The 17,941-nt window shown below is 39.3% G+C and overlaps 1 long non-coding RNA gene across 3 annotated transcripts; it reads left to right on the top strand.

Moving 5' to 3' along the window:
• Positions 1-726: 726 nt before the first annotated feature.
• LOC150057227 (uncharacterized) lies at positions 727-15,769 on the top strand. 3 transcript variants are annotated; one of them, XR_016537158.1, is made up of 4 exons: positions 727-805; positions 6,737-6,800; positions 12,889-13,052; positions 13,546-15,769. It is a non-coding gene; the product is annotated as an uncharacterized LOC150057227 (long non-coding RNA). The 3 variants fall into 3 exon arrangements; XR_016537160.1 differs by having other exon boundaries at positions 728-746; XR_016537159.1 differs by lacking the exon at positions 727-805 and adding an exon at positions 822-932.
• Positions 15,770-17,941: the final 2,172 nt, after the last annotated feature.

The following is a 17,941-nucleotide window of genomic DNA, read 5'->3' as shown; positions in this document are numbered from 1 at the left end:
GTACTAGTCTTGAGCAAAAACTTCAGGGACAATGCAAGGCCCTGAGTTTAAGTCTCAGTCCTGGCATACATGCCTAAGAATTATGACAATGTAAATATCTGACAGGAAATCACTACTTTTAGTTAGATTTGTTAGACAGAATAGGTGAGAGGTTTTCGGTGCCTGATAAATTTTTTATTAGGTAACACATGCTTTTGCAATGGTAGATGTTGGAAATCAAGTTTCCATTCGTGAAACAAATACCTGAGAGTGAACTTCTAAAGAGGAGAGGCTTTGCAGGACATTGATGGCTCACACCTGTAATTCTAGCTGCCCAGAAAGCTGAGATCTGAGGATCACAGTGCAAATTGAACTTGGTTTGGAAAGGGTATGAAACTCTTATCTTCAGATAACAAGAAGATGGAAAGAACCAAAAAGAACAGAAATTCTGGCCAAGTTTGAGAGATCAGTGCTGCAGCTACAAGAGCTATTTCGTGGCAACCAGCTGGTTTTCACCCATCTTCTTCCAGATGGTTTACCAGAGTTCGGCTGGCTCTTGCTCCACTGACCTTCCCTCAGAGCTCAGTGAGGGCGCCCCTAGCAGCTGGGCTGGCAGCCTGCAGGTGGACTGCAGTCCATCCAAGCCCCGCCCCCGGCCCCACCCACCCGCGCTTAGACACACCCCTCCTGCCCAGAGCACCATGGGAGCTGCTTGCCTGGAATCCCTGTGGAAAGCACAGTTGGAGACCAACGGACAGGGGCTCTTGGTAGACCTACGAAAGGAGCATCTGGAGTTTGCTCGTACATTGACTTTAACTTAAAATATGTACTTTATTTATAATTTAAACGTTTATTTATATATAGTTTACTTATAACTAATAATTTGTTCATTCATTTTGTGGGGAGTGGGTCCTGAACTGGGTTGGGGAAAGGTCTGGGTTTTCTTGCTCACGGTTAGTGCTGTACCATTTGAGCCACACTACTTATGGCTTTCTGGTGGTTTATTGAAGTCTTATGGACTTTCCTGACTGGGTTGGCTTCAAACCATTATCCTGAAGTCTCAGTCTGCAAAGGAGCTAGGGTTACAGATGTGAGCCACTAACAACCGGCTTAAAATATTCTTAATAAATAATTTTGCCATTTTCCCTATCCCATCGTTTCAGTCAAGTGAAAACTTTAAAAAAAGGTTGTTACGATTTTACCCAGAGGATTGATTTGACAATTGTAAATTAAATTGATGAAGAGGTCACCATTGAAATTTATACATCACCTTTTCTATCATAAAAGATTAAAATTTCTGGGTAAAATGGAAAATTATGTTTTCAAGATAGTCAAGACTTTTTTTGTTACAGTTTTAGGTACAGAATATTAACATTTGAAACTAAGCTGTGTCCTTGGGTACCTCATTCCTGTAATTCTAGCTATTCAGTAGACTAAGAGCTGAGGATGGTGATTTGAAGCCAGGTCAAGCAGGAACGTCCATAGTTAACCAGTAAAAAGTGAAAAGTGGAGGAGAGTGGCTCAAATGGTAGAGCACAAGCCTTGAGATAAAAGCTACAAGGCAGCACTTAGGGCCTAAGATTGTGTCTATACTAGCACCTTCCCCACCAAAAGACCACCATAAAACATAAGTTGTGTGACATCTAATTACTATACAGGTCACAAACTCATGATATTTCTGCCTCCAGAGTAGCTGAGATTAAAAGCATGTGCAGCACATCCAACTTCTCCTTCTTGCCCTCTTTGCTTCCCTCCCTCCCTCCCTCCTTCTTTCCTTCCCTCCCTCCCTCCTTCTTTCCTTCCCTCCCTCCCTCCCTCCTTTCCTTCCTTCCTTCTTTCCTTCCTTTCTCTTTTTTTCTGTTTTTGAGACAAGGTCTGAGACACAGATAGCCTAGCTAGACTTGAATTCTAGATCCTTCTGTCTCAGCTCTCTGGGAGTTGTTAAGACAGATAAGCTTCACCATACCTGACCTGTTCTTATTGTTACCTACTGTAGTTTAGTTTTTGCCTTTTGTAGGACCTTCTATAAATATAACTCTGCATTTTGCATGGTTTCATATAAAACTTCCAAGATACTTATAAATTATTAATAAACCCTCTGCATTCTTTTTATATTCTCAAATAGTACTCTATTACATAAACATGCCCCATTTTGTTTATCCATTATCACATTTTATTCATCCATTTATCCCCATATTTATTTATCCATGGACATTGGATTTATTTGTTTATTTGTAATTTTTGGTTTGTGATGAATGTAACTGTTATGGATATTCTTTTTTGTTTTTTTTTTTTGCCAGTCCTGGGCTTGAGCTCAGGGCCTGAGCACTGTCCTTGGACTTTCTCAAGGCTAGAGCTCTACCACTTGAGCCTCAGCACCACTTCTGGCTTTTTTCTATGTATGTGGTACCGAGGAATCGAACCCGGGTCTTCATGCATGCTAGGCAAGCACTTTAACCACTAGGCCAAACTCCCGGCCCCTGTTATGGATATTCTTTTTCTTTTCCTGTTTTCTCTTTTGGGTTTTTTTTTTTATACACAGTGGAGTTTGAACTCAGAGGCTTGTGCTTGCCGGGCAAGGTTTGGGATTGATTAATTTTTTGTGGGGGGGAAGGTAGTCATGGGGCTTGAGCTCGGCCCGGGCACCATCCCTGAGCTCTTCAGCTCAAGGCTACTGCCTTAAGCCAAGCCTCACTTCCCATTTTCTAGATGTTAATTGGAGAAGCATCTCAAGTCCTTTTGTGCTGGGGCTGATTGTGAACCTTGATCTTCAGATCTCAGCATCCTGAGTAGCTAGGATTATAGGCATGATCCACTGTGCCTGGCTTGGGATTGATTAATTTTTTAAATGATTGAGCCATACCCCTAGTTAGGTTTTCTCTTATGATTGTCTGAATAGGGCCTTCCTTTATCCCAGGCCATCCTGAACCTCTATCCCCCTATTTATGCTTCTAACTGAACTGGGATGACAGCATGAATCACCACGTCCAGCTTTTTATTGTTGAGATGAGGATCGCAGTGCAAATTGAGCTTGGTTTGAAAAGGGTAGGAAACTCTTATCTTCAGTTAACAAGAAGATGAAAAGAACCAAGAAGAACAATTTAGAAGACATGAATAGAGATGAATATGAAGAAAAAGAAAAACTAAAATCATAAAAATTGTCACCATCCCAAAATATTAACCACTAACTTACATCCTTCAATAACCAGATGGTTTGCTGATATATTTGAATGTTAATATGTTCAGATGATTGCTTCCCAAATACAAGTACTGCCAGGGCCAGCCGGCAGTGAACCAGGGTTCGCAAATTGGGATTCCTGAAATAGGGGGCAGGGACTAGGAAAAAATAGAAGAGAGACAAACAGATGGGGTTTGGGAGGGCTACAGCCCAAATCAGGAGCCACAGCTTAAGAAGACGGTAGCCCAAGACTGTAGCCCAGTTTATTTCCAGTTCTGACCTTAAATACACTTGTTTAAACTAGGGAACTGCCAGTGGCTACATTCGTACAAACAGTATCAAGTCTCAAATAGGTTGAATGAGAAGCGATCAAGTCCCAAACAGGTTAAATGAGAAGCTATTGACACAGCCCAAAATCATGATAAGAGCTTACTTCCTTGTGTACTCAATTGTGCGGGTCCAAGGTCACTGACCCCACAGTCACAGTTACTGACCCCACAGTCGGTCCCCAACAAAGTACCTATGTGCAGATATAATTATAAAATCTACTGTCTGTCTGTCTGTCTATCTATCTATCTATCTATCTATCTATCTATCTATCACCTGGTACTGGTATTGAGGCTTGAACTCAGGTCTTGTCTTCTTGCTTTCCTTTTTTCCCCAATGTATTCCTGGGTGCTATGATTCTGTATATCAGGAAGTTGTGTCTAGACATAGGTGTTTGGATTACTGGTCAGTGGGTCCACATCCTAAAAAGACATATTGGTTGTACATGATCATATATATGAGCCCTTGTATTCATGTGCTTTTTGTTTCACATACATGCTTCTCACATTTTCCTGTCCCATTGCTGCTAAGAGAGGGAGTTCAAGCATCTTGTCAGAATGTGATCCCTACATCTCCCCATGGCTCATTGCTCATCCCATTATTCTGCAGACTTCTTCCTTTGTTATTTTAAAGAAGTGTGCTGCTCAGTCCTCTGAGGCTGCAAGTCTAACAACACAAACTGCAGAAAAGGCACTAGTGTTAAGTGAGGAATCCAATTAAGTTCTAAAATGTTAGTTGACAGAAATTTGTCGTCGTCTTCTTTTGAACCACAATCCTCAGATCTCAGCTTCCTGAGTAGCTAGCATTCATTACAGGTGTGAGCCACTGTGCCCAGCTAGAAATTTTCTTCTTAATGCAAATCAAAATAACATTGAGATTTCACCTCACTCCAGTTAGAATGGCCATTATCAAAAAATCAAATAACAACAGACGCTGGTGGGAATATGGCCAGAAGGAAGTGCTACTATACTGTTGGTGAGAGTGTAACTCCTTCAGCCACTCTGGAAAGCAGTATGGTGATTCCTCAAAAGGCGATTCCTCTAAACCTAGAGTTCCCCTATGACCCAGCAGTTCCCCTCCCTGTCATTTACCCAATAGTCCAGAAACAAGGTCATACAAAAGCTACTAGCGCAACGATGTTCATCGCAGCATTATTTAACATAGCTAAGATATGGAACCAACCCAGATGCCCCTCAGTATATGAATGGATCAAGAAGATGTGGTATTTATACACAATGGAATTCTATACTGCCATCAGAAAGAATGACATCACCCTGTTTGTAAGGAAATGGAAAGGCTTGGGGAAAAAAAAGCATATTAAGTGAAGCCAGACCCAAAGGAACATAGGCTCCATTTGTAATAATTAGTACACATCTACGCATCTCCTGGCAGAGATCAAAAGCTCAAAAGCTAAGTGCATCTGACCATATAGGATGAAACTAAACAAAATGAACTCTAGGCTATGGAAACAGAGGTTTATCTTTGTGATTGTTGTTATGAAGTTATTTCTTTTCTCTTTTTTTCCCCTTGTGGTTAATTTTATGTGGTTACTGTATCTGACTTTGTTACCTGGTATATTGTATATATGCTTGTATACCTGGTGTATTTGAAAAAGAGAAGGGAAGGAAGAAAACAAGATGATTGGGAGGGGGGTGGAGGAAGGGAGAGGGGAACAAAAACATGAGAAGGGGTATCAATGTTGAAGAAGTAATATACCCACTATCTGATGGATGTAACTGTAACCTTTCTATACATTATCCTGAAGATAAAATGCAATAAAAATAAAAAATAAAATTTTCTACTTAACAGATTGACTGTTACATTAAATGGTCAATCAAATGTTAGATAATAAAGGTAAGCTTAGAAGGTAGATCCAAGGAATAATTACAATAGCATATTGAATTTCCTTTTTCTTTACAGGTCAAAAGTTACCTTGTAAATTGACCATTTTTTATCATCAAATTCTATGAATGCCACAGAATGGGGTTCCATAATGAGTTTCAATAGGGCTTACAGGAGGAAGGAAATGATAATGAAGCTCACTCAGAGACAATGTACTAGATCCAGGAAAACAAAGTTTGTGTATAGAAATGGCTATGGGCAAATGAAGAACAACATTTTTTTCCTAGAAATGTAATAAATTATTCCCTTAGGTGTCACGCTTAATGTTGAGAAAGCTATTTGGAAAGAGTCTGATCACTGGACCAAAATACAATCTTAATTCTACATGCTCACAAGGCCATTCCTTTCTGATCTTGTCAGGGAAAATAAGACAGTATAAAACTCCTTACCAGCAGGAAAGGGAAAACCATCTAAGGAAATATTGTCCATTCTTAGAGTGAAAATTTGATAAAGAATTAAGCTAACTTCAAAGAATGTTAGTGTGGGCATCTAGGAGAAAAAGGAATCCTTAATGAAGGTTACAAATGGTAGACTAAGTCTTTAATGAGGAAAAGACTTGCCAAAGTAATAGAAGAAATACTTTGGGAAAATACCTATTGTTGAGGTGAAAGAAATTGGAACAAGGTGTTTATAGGTTATTCATGTGAAGTACACAATAACGTGCACCTTAAATTTGCTCATTTTGGTGTTTGTTTTTTTTTTTTTTGCCAGTCCAGGGTGTGGACTCAGGGCCTGAGCACTGTTATGTGGTAACTAGGAATTGAACCCGGGGCTTCTTGCATGCTAGGCAAGCACTCTACCATGAGGCTATACTCCCAGCCCTCATTTTGGTATTTTGTGCCTCTCTCTCTCTGTCTCTCTGTCTCTCTCTCTCTTTGTCTCTCTGTCTCTGTCTTTTGCCAGTCCTGGGGCTAGAACTCACAGCTTGGGCATTGTTCTTGGGCTTTCTCAAGGCTAGCACTATATCACCTGAGCCACATCACCATTTCCAGCTTTTTTTCGGTGTATGGGATACTGAGGAATTGAACCTAGGGCTTCATACATGCTTTGTGAGCACTAGACCATTAGAATACTACTGCTCCCAATCCCGGCCCTACTGTTTCTTTTTATTCTGCTAGCTTACTTGTGTCAAATTAATAACCAAAATGTTTCTGTGTGTTCATCTTACATGATACTCAGTATATATTTAAATGATGAAGATCTAGGTCATTGAAGTAATAGCTGAAGGAAAAATAAAAGTATTCCAATAAGAATTACATTGAACACTTGAGGAAATATACTTTTGTTATTTCTTATTTAAGGATCAGTGTTTCTTTTGCTGTAAATACTATGATTTATCTGACTTTACAGGATGTGACTCAGTATATTGCATCAGAAGAGCAAGACAGTTGTGAGGAAACATATCCAGCCTTTGGTATGTTCATTATTTATATTCTATCTTCTCGTATAAGTGGGTTTTGTATTTTCAATAATATAGCCAAAGGAATTTACTTCCCAGACTACCCTGAACAATTAATAGGTCAAATCAGCAACTGCTATAATTATTTTTGCAAGTATGAGTACTTACTAAAACACTTAAGAAATATCAGCATCATATTAAGTATGATCTTTAGAGTTATGCTCAAAATGTGTGATTGATTTGTGCTTCTGATAATAAATATGCCTCATGTGATAAAAATTTAAATCCAAATCAAAGACTGACTAATTAGTCAGAATTAAGAATCCTATTTTGTCATTAACCCTTAGCTTCTTATCAAAGGGAAATAATTCTTAATGGCTCCCAATTCATAATTTCAATTAAAATCATTAATGCCAAAGACTGGAACAGAAACATATCATGTGGTATGCGTACCTTCAATGTGTGGATTGAGGGAGAGAAGAGTCTGACATGTGTCTGAAGGAGATGATTGGGAAGGGTGCTGAATATTACAAAAAACCCAGAATATTTCATTTTAATGAATTGGATCAGAAAATACAACCACATTTTTATAGACTGATATAAATATAGCTTAGCATAGATTCACACTGGACTTTCTGCTGTGAGTATACACAGATGAAAGACCCTGTATAGACTATAACCAAGTGGAAGAAAACCATTAATCCATATATCCAATAGAAACTTAGAATCATGGCTTCATGCCATGTTAAAATTGTGTTGTGTATTCAAAACTGAATCAGTTTCCCTTTCTGAATATTTACCTATGGAGACACCATCAGGAAACAAGCCATGCATGTTTGCATTGTATTGACATGACAGAGAAGGAATCTGTCAGCAAAGAATTTTTAGCTCTAGAACCCCTTCCAGGGAAGATGTTGAGAAGGATTTACATTTCCTTTGTTCCTGAGATGGAAGCCAGAAGGAAGAAAATTCCCTACTCAGACAACATGTTCCCTAATATGACATGGATCCTCCATGGAAAGAAAGCTGCAGACGAGTGAATCTCTAGGAGGATCATTGTCCAGGGAGACGAGCAGAGCATGCCTAGGTTCATCATTTTATCCTGACAGTCAGGGGTTGAGCAGGTGTCAGCTAGAAAGATACCCATTATCCTGGCATCTGCATTGTTATAATGAACAGAAAAGGAATGACAGCAGGAGGACAAGGAGATTTCTCACATTTAAGAAGTAGCTCTTCTTGGGCTAGGAGTTTGGCCTAGTGGTAGAGTGCTTGCCTAGCATGCATGAAGACCAGGATTTGATTCCTTGGTGCCACATACACCGAAGTGCTGTTTTGCCTCAAGTGGTAGAGAACTAACCTTGAGGAAAAAGCCTAAAGACAGTGCTCAGGCCCTGAGTTCATGCCCCAGGACTAGCAAAAAAAAAAAAAAAAGTAACTCTTCTTACCATATACAGCTTATACTTTTGTTAATCAAGAGGCTGGGAATTGGTAGGTCCAAGTTCAAAGCCAACCCATCACAAAAGTCTGGGAGACTCCCTATCCACAATAAGTAGTAAAAAAAAAAAAAAAAGAGGCAGACAGTGTACCTCATGAGGTAAAGGCCAACTATGGTATAGAAAGGCGAGAAAGGGTAAGAGAGGCCCTCAGTTTAAAGGCTGAAACCAGCTAAATCTGAAATCCAAAGAAAGAAAGATAAAGGGAGAAAGCAAGAAACTGTCCTTTTGCCTTTTTTTTTAAAGCTTATTATACTTTTTTTATTCACAGAGGAAAGCTGTAAATGGTATTTTCTTCTGTTTTTGGCTGTTGGGCTTGGATTCTGGGCTTGGGTGCTGTCCCTTAGCATTTCAGTTTAAGGCTACCGCCCTACCCCTTGGCCACAGTGCCATTTCCCATTTCCTAGTGGTTAATTGGAGATAAGAGTCTCACAGTTTTCAGGGTCTTTAGTGCCTGATCTGGCTTTGAATAGAGATTCTCAGATCTCAGACTCCTGAATAGCTAAGATTACAGGCATGAGACACTGTGCTTGGCTGTAGTTTCTTTCTTTCTCTCTTTCTTTCTTTCTTTCTTTCTTTCTTTCTTTCTTTCTTTCTTTCTTTCCTTCTCTTTTCTTCCTTTTTGTTTTTTGCCAGGCTTACGACTTGAACTCAGGGCCTGAATACTGTCCTTATGTTCTCAAGGATAGTGTTCTAGCCCTTGAGCCACAGCACCACTTCCACCTTTTTCTATGTATGTGATACCGAGGAATCAAACATGATACGTGATATGGGATAGGCAAGCACTCTTACCAATAGGTCAAACTCCTGGCTCAAACATAGTATTTAAAGCTAATGTACAATCTAAAATATATCAACAACTCAAAAAATTGAATCACTCCAAAACTAATCTCCAAAGTAACAACCATCCCATTAAAAAATGGGCCAAAGACTTAAAGAGAGTCTTCTCTGAAGAAGAAACAAAAATGGCCTATAGACACATGAAGAAATGCTCAACATCTCTGGTCATAAAAGAAATGCAAATCAAAACAACTCTAAGATTCCACCTCACTCCAGTTAGAATGGCCAGGATCAGGAAAACAAATAATAACAGATGCTGGAGGGGATGTGGCCAGGAGGGATCACTACTACACTGTTGGTGGGAGTGCAAACTCGTTCAACCACTATGGAAAGCAGTGTGGCAGTGCCTCAAAAGACTAAACATAGAACTCCCCTATGACCCAGCAATTCCACTACTTGGCATTTACCCAACCATCCAGAAACAAGGGTATACTAAATCCACTAGCACAACAATGTTCATTGCAGCACTATTCACCATAGCAAAGATATGGAACCAACCTAGATGTCCCTCAGTTAATGAGTGGATCAACAAATTGTGGTATTTGTACACAATGGGATTCTGTGCTGCTGTCAGAAAGAATGATATCGTCCCATTTGATAGGAAATGGAAAGACTTAGAAAAAATCATATTAAGTGAAGTAAGCCAGACTCAAAGGAACTTAGGCTCAATGGTTTCCCTCATTCGTCATAATCAGTAGAAACCTTGGGCTCTACCAGCAGAGATCTGCAATAGAGCAAAATCTTGATACATATAGTATGAAGCTAATTGAAAGGACCTCCAAGATATTGAAACAAAAGCCATATAATGAATGATTGTTGTCCTTAATGTACTATATTGTCTCTCATCTCCTTTGCTGTCCCTTGGTTATCTCATATTGTTACAGTATCTTACTTTGTTATCTGATATATTGAATTTATTTGTATTTGGTTATTTGAAATTTGATAGGGAAGGGGGAAAACCAAGATGGGTGGGGGGTGTGGGGGGAGGGTAATGGGTACCAAGACATGTGAAAGGGTATCAATGTATGTGAATTAATGCACCTTCTATCTGGCAAATATCATGTAACCCTTTTATTAATTACAATAAAAAATTTAAAAAAAGAAAAAAAATAAAGCTAATGTACAGAAGAAAATTTCCATTGAACTCTCTCACATGATTTACTGCTTTCTTGCCAGGGAAAGCTTTTCCTTAATAAATAGATTAATACCCTCTTGGGTCCTTTTGTATCTAGGAAAATACTTGCTTTTCTTCTTGTTGGTGTTGCTTGTTGGTGATGATCCTATGGCTTTAACTCAGAGCTGGGCACCTACATGTTTTTGCTCCTGGTTAGCACTCTCCCATTTGAGCCACAGCTCCACTTCTAGTTTTTTGGAGCTTTGTTGGAGATAAGTCCCATAGACTTTGATTCCTAAGCTGATTTCAAGCAGAGATTCTGAGACCTCAGCCTTCTGAGTAGTTAAGATTACAGTTGTGAGCCACTAGAGCCCAGCTGATGATACTTTTTCTTTTGCTTAATTCAGTATTAGGATCCTTCTGATCATATCAATATCATCTTTTGAGACATAAGCAATTTTTCTTCTAGAAAGTGTTTTCATATTTTATTTCTAGCCCAGTGAAGATATTAGTACTTAAAATATGTATTTGATACTCAACTATAGTAGTTTAAGTTAAATAAAGAATAAACACAAATATAAAAGCTCTGATTTTCTCTGTATGATGACTTCAGTGTGCAAGATGGAGTTTTAATACCTGTGAAAACTACTTTTAAAATATTTCCTCTGGCATCTGTTAAACCACATCTTGTAATTTTTTGGGGGTGGTCATGGGTCTTGAACTCAGCCTGGGCACTGTCCCTGAGCTCTTCAGCTCAAGTTTACCACCCTACCCTAGGTGTTGTCCTTGAGTTCTTCAGCTTCCCTACTCTTGAGCCAAGCCCCACTTCCCTCTTTCTAGAGATTAATTGAAGATAAAGTGTCTCAAGTCCTTTTGTGCTGGGGCTGGCTTTGAACCTTGATCCTCACATTTCAGCCTCCTGAGTAGCTAGGAGCTGATGTAAACACCTGAAAGTCTTTTATTGCAAGCTTGAGCCTGGGCTCCTAATCATCAGCCACACAGCAGGTTAGAATTAAGAGCCCCAGACCCTTCAGTTAGCAGGGTTTTTTTTTTTTAGTAATTTGACCATAAAATTGTAACATTTCCACCTGGTTTCTTGCCTTTGTTCTTCTGTCAGGAATTTACAGCCCACAGCTTACTCAGGAAATTAGGGGGAAATCTAGAGAGGGGTCTCTTCAGTCTACTAGATTCCTTCTTAGAGAGGATACTTTCTGGCACTAATTTGATCACTGTGTGTGTGTGTGTGTGTGTGTGTGTGTGTGTGTGTGTGTGTGTGTGTGTGTAGTAAGGCTTGAAATCCAATCCTCAAAAACTTGCTTGGTTGTTTACTTATGGCTGGCTCTGTACCACTTGATCCTCTACTTTCTAGTTTTTTGATGACTAACTGAAGGTAAAGTTCTTCTATATTTACCTACCCCTGGTAGCTATGAACCAAGATCCTCTGAGCCTCTTGAGTAAATAGGATTATAAGAGATGAACTACTGGCATACATATCTATTGGCATGGGGTTTCTTTCTTTTATTCACTTGTAAGAAATGTCAGAGGAAAACAAATGACTTATCATTAGGACTACTCAGATAAAACACTGATGTTTAACACATGGGTTAACATTCGCTATGCTCATCAACCTTCTGTATGATTTCAATCTTTTATATCTGTAATGTGCAATTAGATTTCTTGAGCCCTATTTTTGGCAATAATTAGATCACTTACAAGAAAGTTGGTTCTTCCTCTCTTGGTTTTATAAATTTTTGGATAGTTCAGGGCAGGATTTATGGAGTGTTAATTTTGCCCTGCTGTAGCAAGGCATCTCTGATGTCCTCTGTTCTGTAAAGACATCACTTCCCGCAGTGTGTGAACAATAGGTAGTTTCCTGTCATCTCTTCATGTGTTTTATTCCTCAATGTCAGGCTCCTTTCTGAACACACGTGATCCACTGCTCCGTTACATCTGCAAGGGGGTCCTGTGTAGCTCTCCTGGATTTCCCTCATACCACTCTGAACTCTCCAGTGCGCTGTCACGTTACACTCATCCTCCTTGCTTCCATCAGCCTGTTTTCCTCACCGTTGCATCTTGGGAACTTGGAGTATGCACCACCTAGCTCCCTTCTTTCTTTGCCTTGGTCTGTGCATTCACTGACTCCATTCTCTCAAATAGGTTGTCTTCAAAGTGCTTTAATGTGGTTTGCTTGAATATTTTTGGATTGGCTTCATACAGAAACAGAGCTCAGTGCAGCTTACTCCACCTTAGGTAGAAACAGACTGCCATGAAGCATCAGTAAATATTGTAGACTGGATAAATGCCAGTTCATAGTCTCTCTTCTTGCTTCCTTTTTAGTGTTTAGCTATCAATGTAGCTATTTTCTTCTGGAAAGTACTCCTATGCCTAAAGAAGGTCAATTCCTAGGAGAAAATGCATTTTATTCCAGCATCTAGTGAATCGATAGTGGCCATTTTTTCTGCCTTTCCATTGCCCTAGTCTCTAAGCTAACCCAGAACAAGGATGTAACTCATCTACCTACAGATCTTCATGTAGTTGTTTCATGAAGTAGAACCTCTTTATGCACTTGGACAGAGAGTGGATGAGAAAATATGTGTTCCTTTATAATAAAAAAATAACCCAACCTGACATAGCTTTTTCCCTTGTTTTCTTTCAGGTTGGTTATTTCAGCCAGAATGCACTTCATTCATATGTAAAGTACATATGAGAATATGCTTGGGAAATATGTGGAGATGCCAAGACAAGGAGCAAAAAAAAGCAAAGAATATGTTATCACAGTTACAGTGTGAAGAACAGGAAGGAGAATTTTGTCATTTTGAGGTAAATGCCTATCTATATGTAGTGTTTGAGAGTTTGGGACAAGTTAGTTTACCACTGATACATGTAATGATTAAAGGCATATTTCTTAAATCACAATTTTAATGACTTCCTAAAAGGAGAATATACTGAGATCTCATTGTAAAGCAAAACATTTTGAATATGCTATTTGTTGATGCTGCCAGAAAGAATATTCTGTATATAAATAATTTTATATGTTCCTATTTAATTACTTTCAATAAATATTTTTATGTATAGGATTATAAAATTAAAACATGAGTTTGATCAATATCTCAAAAATACTCATAGAAAGAATCTTCATTCACAGCTCCTCAGCACTCAGCCATGTTATGACATATTTCCAATATTACTAACACTATGGATGCAAAGGCATTTTTCATTTATTCTTTTGTTCTGGTTCTCAGAAATGCAAGTTCCTTAGGAGTTCTTTATTGACTAATGAAATGCTGGTATTTGTCCTTGGCAAACCTCACAGGACTGTGGACAGCATGAAGGAGGCCATTGAAGGAATTTCCTTGGTGATTGCACACACTCAGTCTCTTGCCCATACTCCTGTCACAAGGCCTAGCAGCGAGGGCTAGAATTGAAGGGAAGTTTCTCTCCTGGAGAAAACCATGTGACTTCTTCCTCAAATGCATACACTTCAGTTGAGAGCCTGGACCAGTACCTGAGCAGGGTCAGTTGCGTCAATGTTTTCCACTGGCTTGCGGTATTTGAATGATTATTCTTCAGTTTTTGACATCCTGACTTGTTTGACTGCCTTGTATGTATTCAGTTAATATTGCTACCATTCAGTGTTCTTGAAAGAATTGGAGATCTTGGCATTTTTTAAAACCTCTAGGTCTCATTCTGAATTGCTACAGGTTTTTTTTTTTTTTTTTTTTTGGTCATGGGACTGGGTGTTGTCCCTGAGCCCTTTCAGCTCAAAGCTAAAGCTCTTGCCCTACCCTGGAGCCCCAGCGCCACTTCCGATTTTGTAGTCATTAATTTGAGATAAGAGTCTCATTGACTTTAGAGCCTGAGCTGGATTTGAACCGTGATCCTCAGATCTCAACTTCCTGAGTAGCTAAGATTACAGGCACGAGCCATGATGCCTGGCCAGCTGTTTTTGTTTGTTTGTTATTGTTATGTCTTTTTTGTTCACAGTGGGGCTCCCAGTATCCTCTGTACTTGTGTTCTCCATTCGTGGGATAATTTCAACAGTTGCTCTGACTTTATTAATGTTTATCAGATAGTATACTGAAAAGCATTTTATATATGTCCCATACCTTCTCTTGTCATGTCCTCACTCCCCACTGCTGCCCTTACCGCAAAAGATCCTCTTGTACATTCCTGTTATTCATCTTTAAAGTCTAGATGTACAAAATGGAGAGAAAATGTGACATTTGGCTCTCAGTGTGATGTATTTGGCTTAGCATGATGAGTTCTCCTATCCATTGTCCTCATAATGATTTCACTCCATTTTTAGAGCAGACTCATTCTTCATTTTGTCCACATATAGCAGTTTTGTATATACTCATTGATGAGTAGGCAATAGTTTTGATTCCTGTGTTTCAACATTTTTGTTGTTGTTGTTGTGAGACCTGAACTCTGGGCCTGGGCTCTTTCCCTGAGCGCTTCAGCTCAAGGCTAGGGCTCTAACACTTTGAGCTTCAATGCCACTTCCATTTTTCTGGTGATTAATTGGAGAGTACTGTGTCATGTATTTCCTGCCTATGCTACTTTGAACTGTGATCCTCAGATCTCGTCTCCTGACTAGTGAGGATTGCAGGCGAGAGCCACTGGTGTCCAGCTTCAACTCTTTTGAATAGTGCTAAAATAGGCACAAAGGTACGATGAGAAAAGATATGTTTTGTGTAACTTGACTCCATAAGGATATGGAAATTAGCATATTTTAAGTTTCTGTGGAAGCGGCATCTGAACTGGTTTGTAAATGAACACTGCTGTCTAGACACATCACTGGCCATGCTCACCACCTGCGTGATTTCACCTCACAAAACCTGATTGTCCTGCACCATCTCAAGCTTACCCTCCATGCTTGAGCTCATATGCTTACAATTGAATGTCAGCAGATAATTTTATGGACCTGTAAACTTTAAAAATGAACTCTGTTTCATGAATAAAATTGTGTCCTTTGTTCAAACACAAAATCTTTTTCTATGTGGTTTTGTTATTGTAATATATAGTGGGTTTACAGTTATATTTGCCAGATAGTAGGCGCATTACTTCTCACACACTGACACTCCTCAGGTTTTTGTCCTCATTCCCCTTCCCCACCCGATCATCTTGTTTTATCCCCTTCCATTTCTTATTTCAAATAAACAAATAAACGTATGTACATTATGCCTGGCAACAAAGTCAGATATTGTAATGATATGAGATTAACCAAAGGACAATAAAAGAGAAGAGAAATAACATAGTACATTAAGAACAATAATCACACAAGATAAAGCTCTTGTTTCCATATTCTGAGATCCTTTCATTTAGCCTCATCCTATATGGCCTTATGTATCTAGGTTTTGTGCGATTGTAATCCTCTACCAGGAGAATCCTAGGTGCAAACACAAAATCTCTAAATTGTAATTTTCTTGACAACACTTTCACATTAATTTTTTTAAATAACATTTATTGCTGTAAGTCTTTTGGGTGTGATGGTAGATTTCACTTAAGTTCTAAGCAAATAATTGGATTTTACTATGCTACAGGTCAAACTTCCTGTGCCACATTTGTGAGCTCTATACCTTTGTCTTTAAATTCTCACTGTCTTGCCATCACTAGAATGCCTGCTGGATAAGTGAATATTAATAACTTCTATGTTAGGTATTGTGGGAAACCAATATGAGTCTGGGGTCTAACAGAGTTATACTCGAAAGGCCTATATTGAGGACAAAGGGTGAAGAGTACAATCTGCCTGCCTTCCTGCAAGGGTGGAGTGACCTTTTTGCCTAAATTCTCACGGGTCATGACAGTGTGCTTTGATAGTATTCCCAGACTTGTTTGGTTACCCTCTCCCTCCAGGAGATAGATTTGCTGAGAATAACTTGATAGTTGAGACTGGATGATTCTTTATACAAACAATAAGTCTTCTGAGAATTCTTGTTATTATTCAAGTATGGAACTGTAGCTTGATTGCCAACATAAGCAATTGCTTTCTGTTCTCTTGTACTACGGTATGTAATAGACAAGCTGTTTAATAAAGTTGTCAGATGCAGCAATTGCTCTGGCCCTCCCAAACCCCTCTGTCTCTGTCTTATTTTCCTTTCAACCTCTCAGCCCTACTCTTCGAGGACCCTTGGCCGGCTGCCTCTGGCAAGGTATGGCGAGTGTAAGTTATCAATGTGTTTCTCCTATTTGGATTCTGCGCTTACTGTTCTTCTCTCATCTATAGACGTCATGTAACCATTTCATCCCACCTTATGATACAAACCCGGTAAGTTTCCGTGTATGCACACCTGGAAATGCGCAGACTGTGACACATGCCAGCCACTGCTGGGTGTGTGAGAGTACACTGATGACGGTTTTGCTGTTTATCCAGTGCTTGAATATTTCTACACCAAGATTAAAAATTACAGAAGCAAAATATTTATTGGAACACATAGAGAAATATGTTATCTGTCCCAGTTGTTAAAGTAGCCATTTCCATCAGTGAGCCTTGGCTCAGAACTCTGATGGGATTCTCTAGATGTTTGAACATACAGAGAAGTCACACAGGCCTGTGTTAAAAATGAGATTCAACCATGTCTTCCTACTCAGCTCATTTCCACACTGGTGCCCAAAGCATGTTTTGATATATAATTCATGAGATCCGGCTAGGGAACACGATGTTTAGAAATCAACAGGGAAATTTGAACTTTCTTCAAGTTAATGAAGAAAATAATACTGAGCAGCACACTCACTTCAATATGGAAGTTACAAGTTGTTTTCCAAGAGGTACAAGACATGGGAGTATGGGCAGTATGCCTGAGAGACAGGAGTGGAGTGGGGGTTGGTTAATGCTATCGAGATGAGGTTGGTCAGATGCAATAGCCCTTAATGTTTTAAAGCAGCTTCCACAAAATAATGAAGTAGAAGTAAGGCAACTTATTTGAACTAATCAGATAATTTTGAAACAAAAAGTAGGAGTAATTCTGAATCTTTTCTTAGCAGCAATCAGTGACATGTGGCTAAGGTCACATAGAAATGCCAATGATACAATCAGATCACTACCTTAATTTGCAACAGTCAAAAAGCATAATATAGCTAAAAAACTAGAAGAAAGGTTGATGAACAGTTCTTTCCTTATGACAATACACTAATGTTTCCTGTGGTTTTGTGGCTTATTTTCTAGTTCACTTGCTATGTGGGATACAAAGCTCATTTATCATCTGCATCTCTGCTTCCATGGCGCTTCTGTTCCTCCCTGCTGGCACCACTGTTGGCTCTCTGTCCAGCCTATCTGATTGATAAAGGATCTGCAGAACTCCCATCCAATATGGTGGTGGGCCTTTCAATATAAAAGAGTTGTGGGGTACAGAAAACTGATTCAGGCTCCATTAGCTACTCTGTATGTGAAGTTTGTTTCCATTCCCTCCAATAAGTTTGAGCTGCATACATGTACTGTGGCCATCTGCATTTGACCTTGTAGCTCCTCCTACTTGACTTCCAAAGAGAACAGGAGCAATTGTCTTTCCACATAGTCTACTGTTGCTTATTTTCAAGATTGAATATAAGGCTTTACTGTTATTGATAGCCATTTCCAACTCACCAGCATAATGCTGGACGGGAAAAGCACAGTTCAAGACTTCAAGCATTAGCAAGGAATACAGAGTCATGGGGCATAATGCCATAAAAGCAATGTGCATGCGTGCACACACACGCACACAACACACACC

The sequence above is a fragment of the Megascapheus bottae genome, chromosome 11 (genome assembly GCF_031878675.1).
Source record: "Megascapheus bottae isolate mThoBot1 chromosome 11, mThoBot2.hap1, whole genome shotgun sequence".
In the NCBI taxonomy this organism is placed as follows: Eukaryota; Metazoa; Chordata; class Mammalia; order Rodentia; family Geomyidae; genus Megascapheus; species Megascapheus bottae.
Note: the sequence above shows the minus strand (reverse complement) of the source record. Positions and strands in the feature narration are given on the sequence as shown.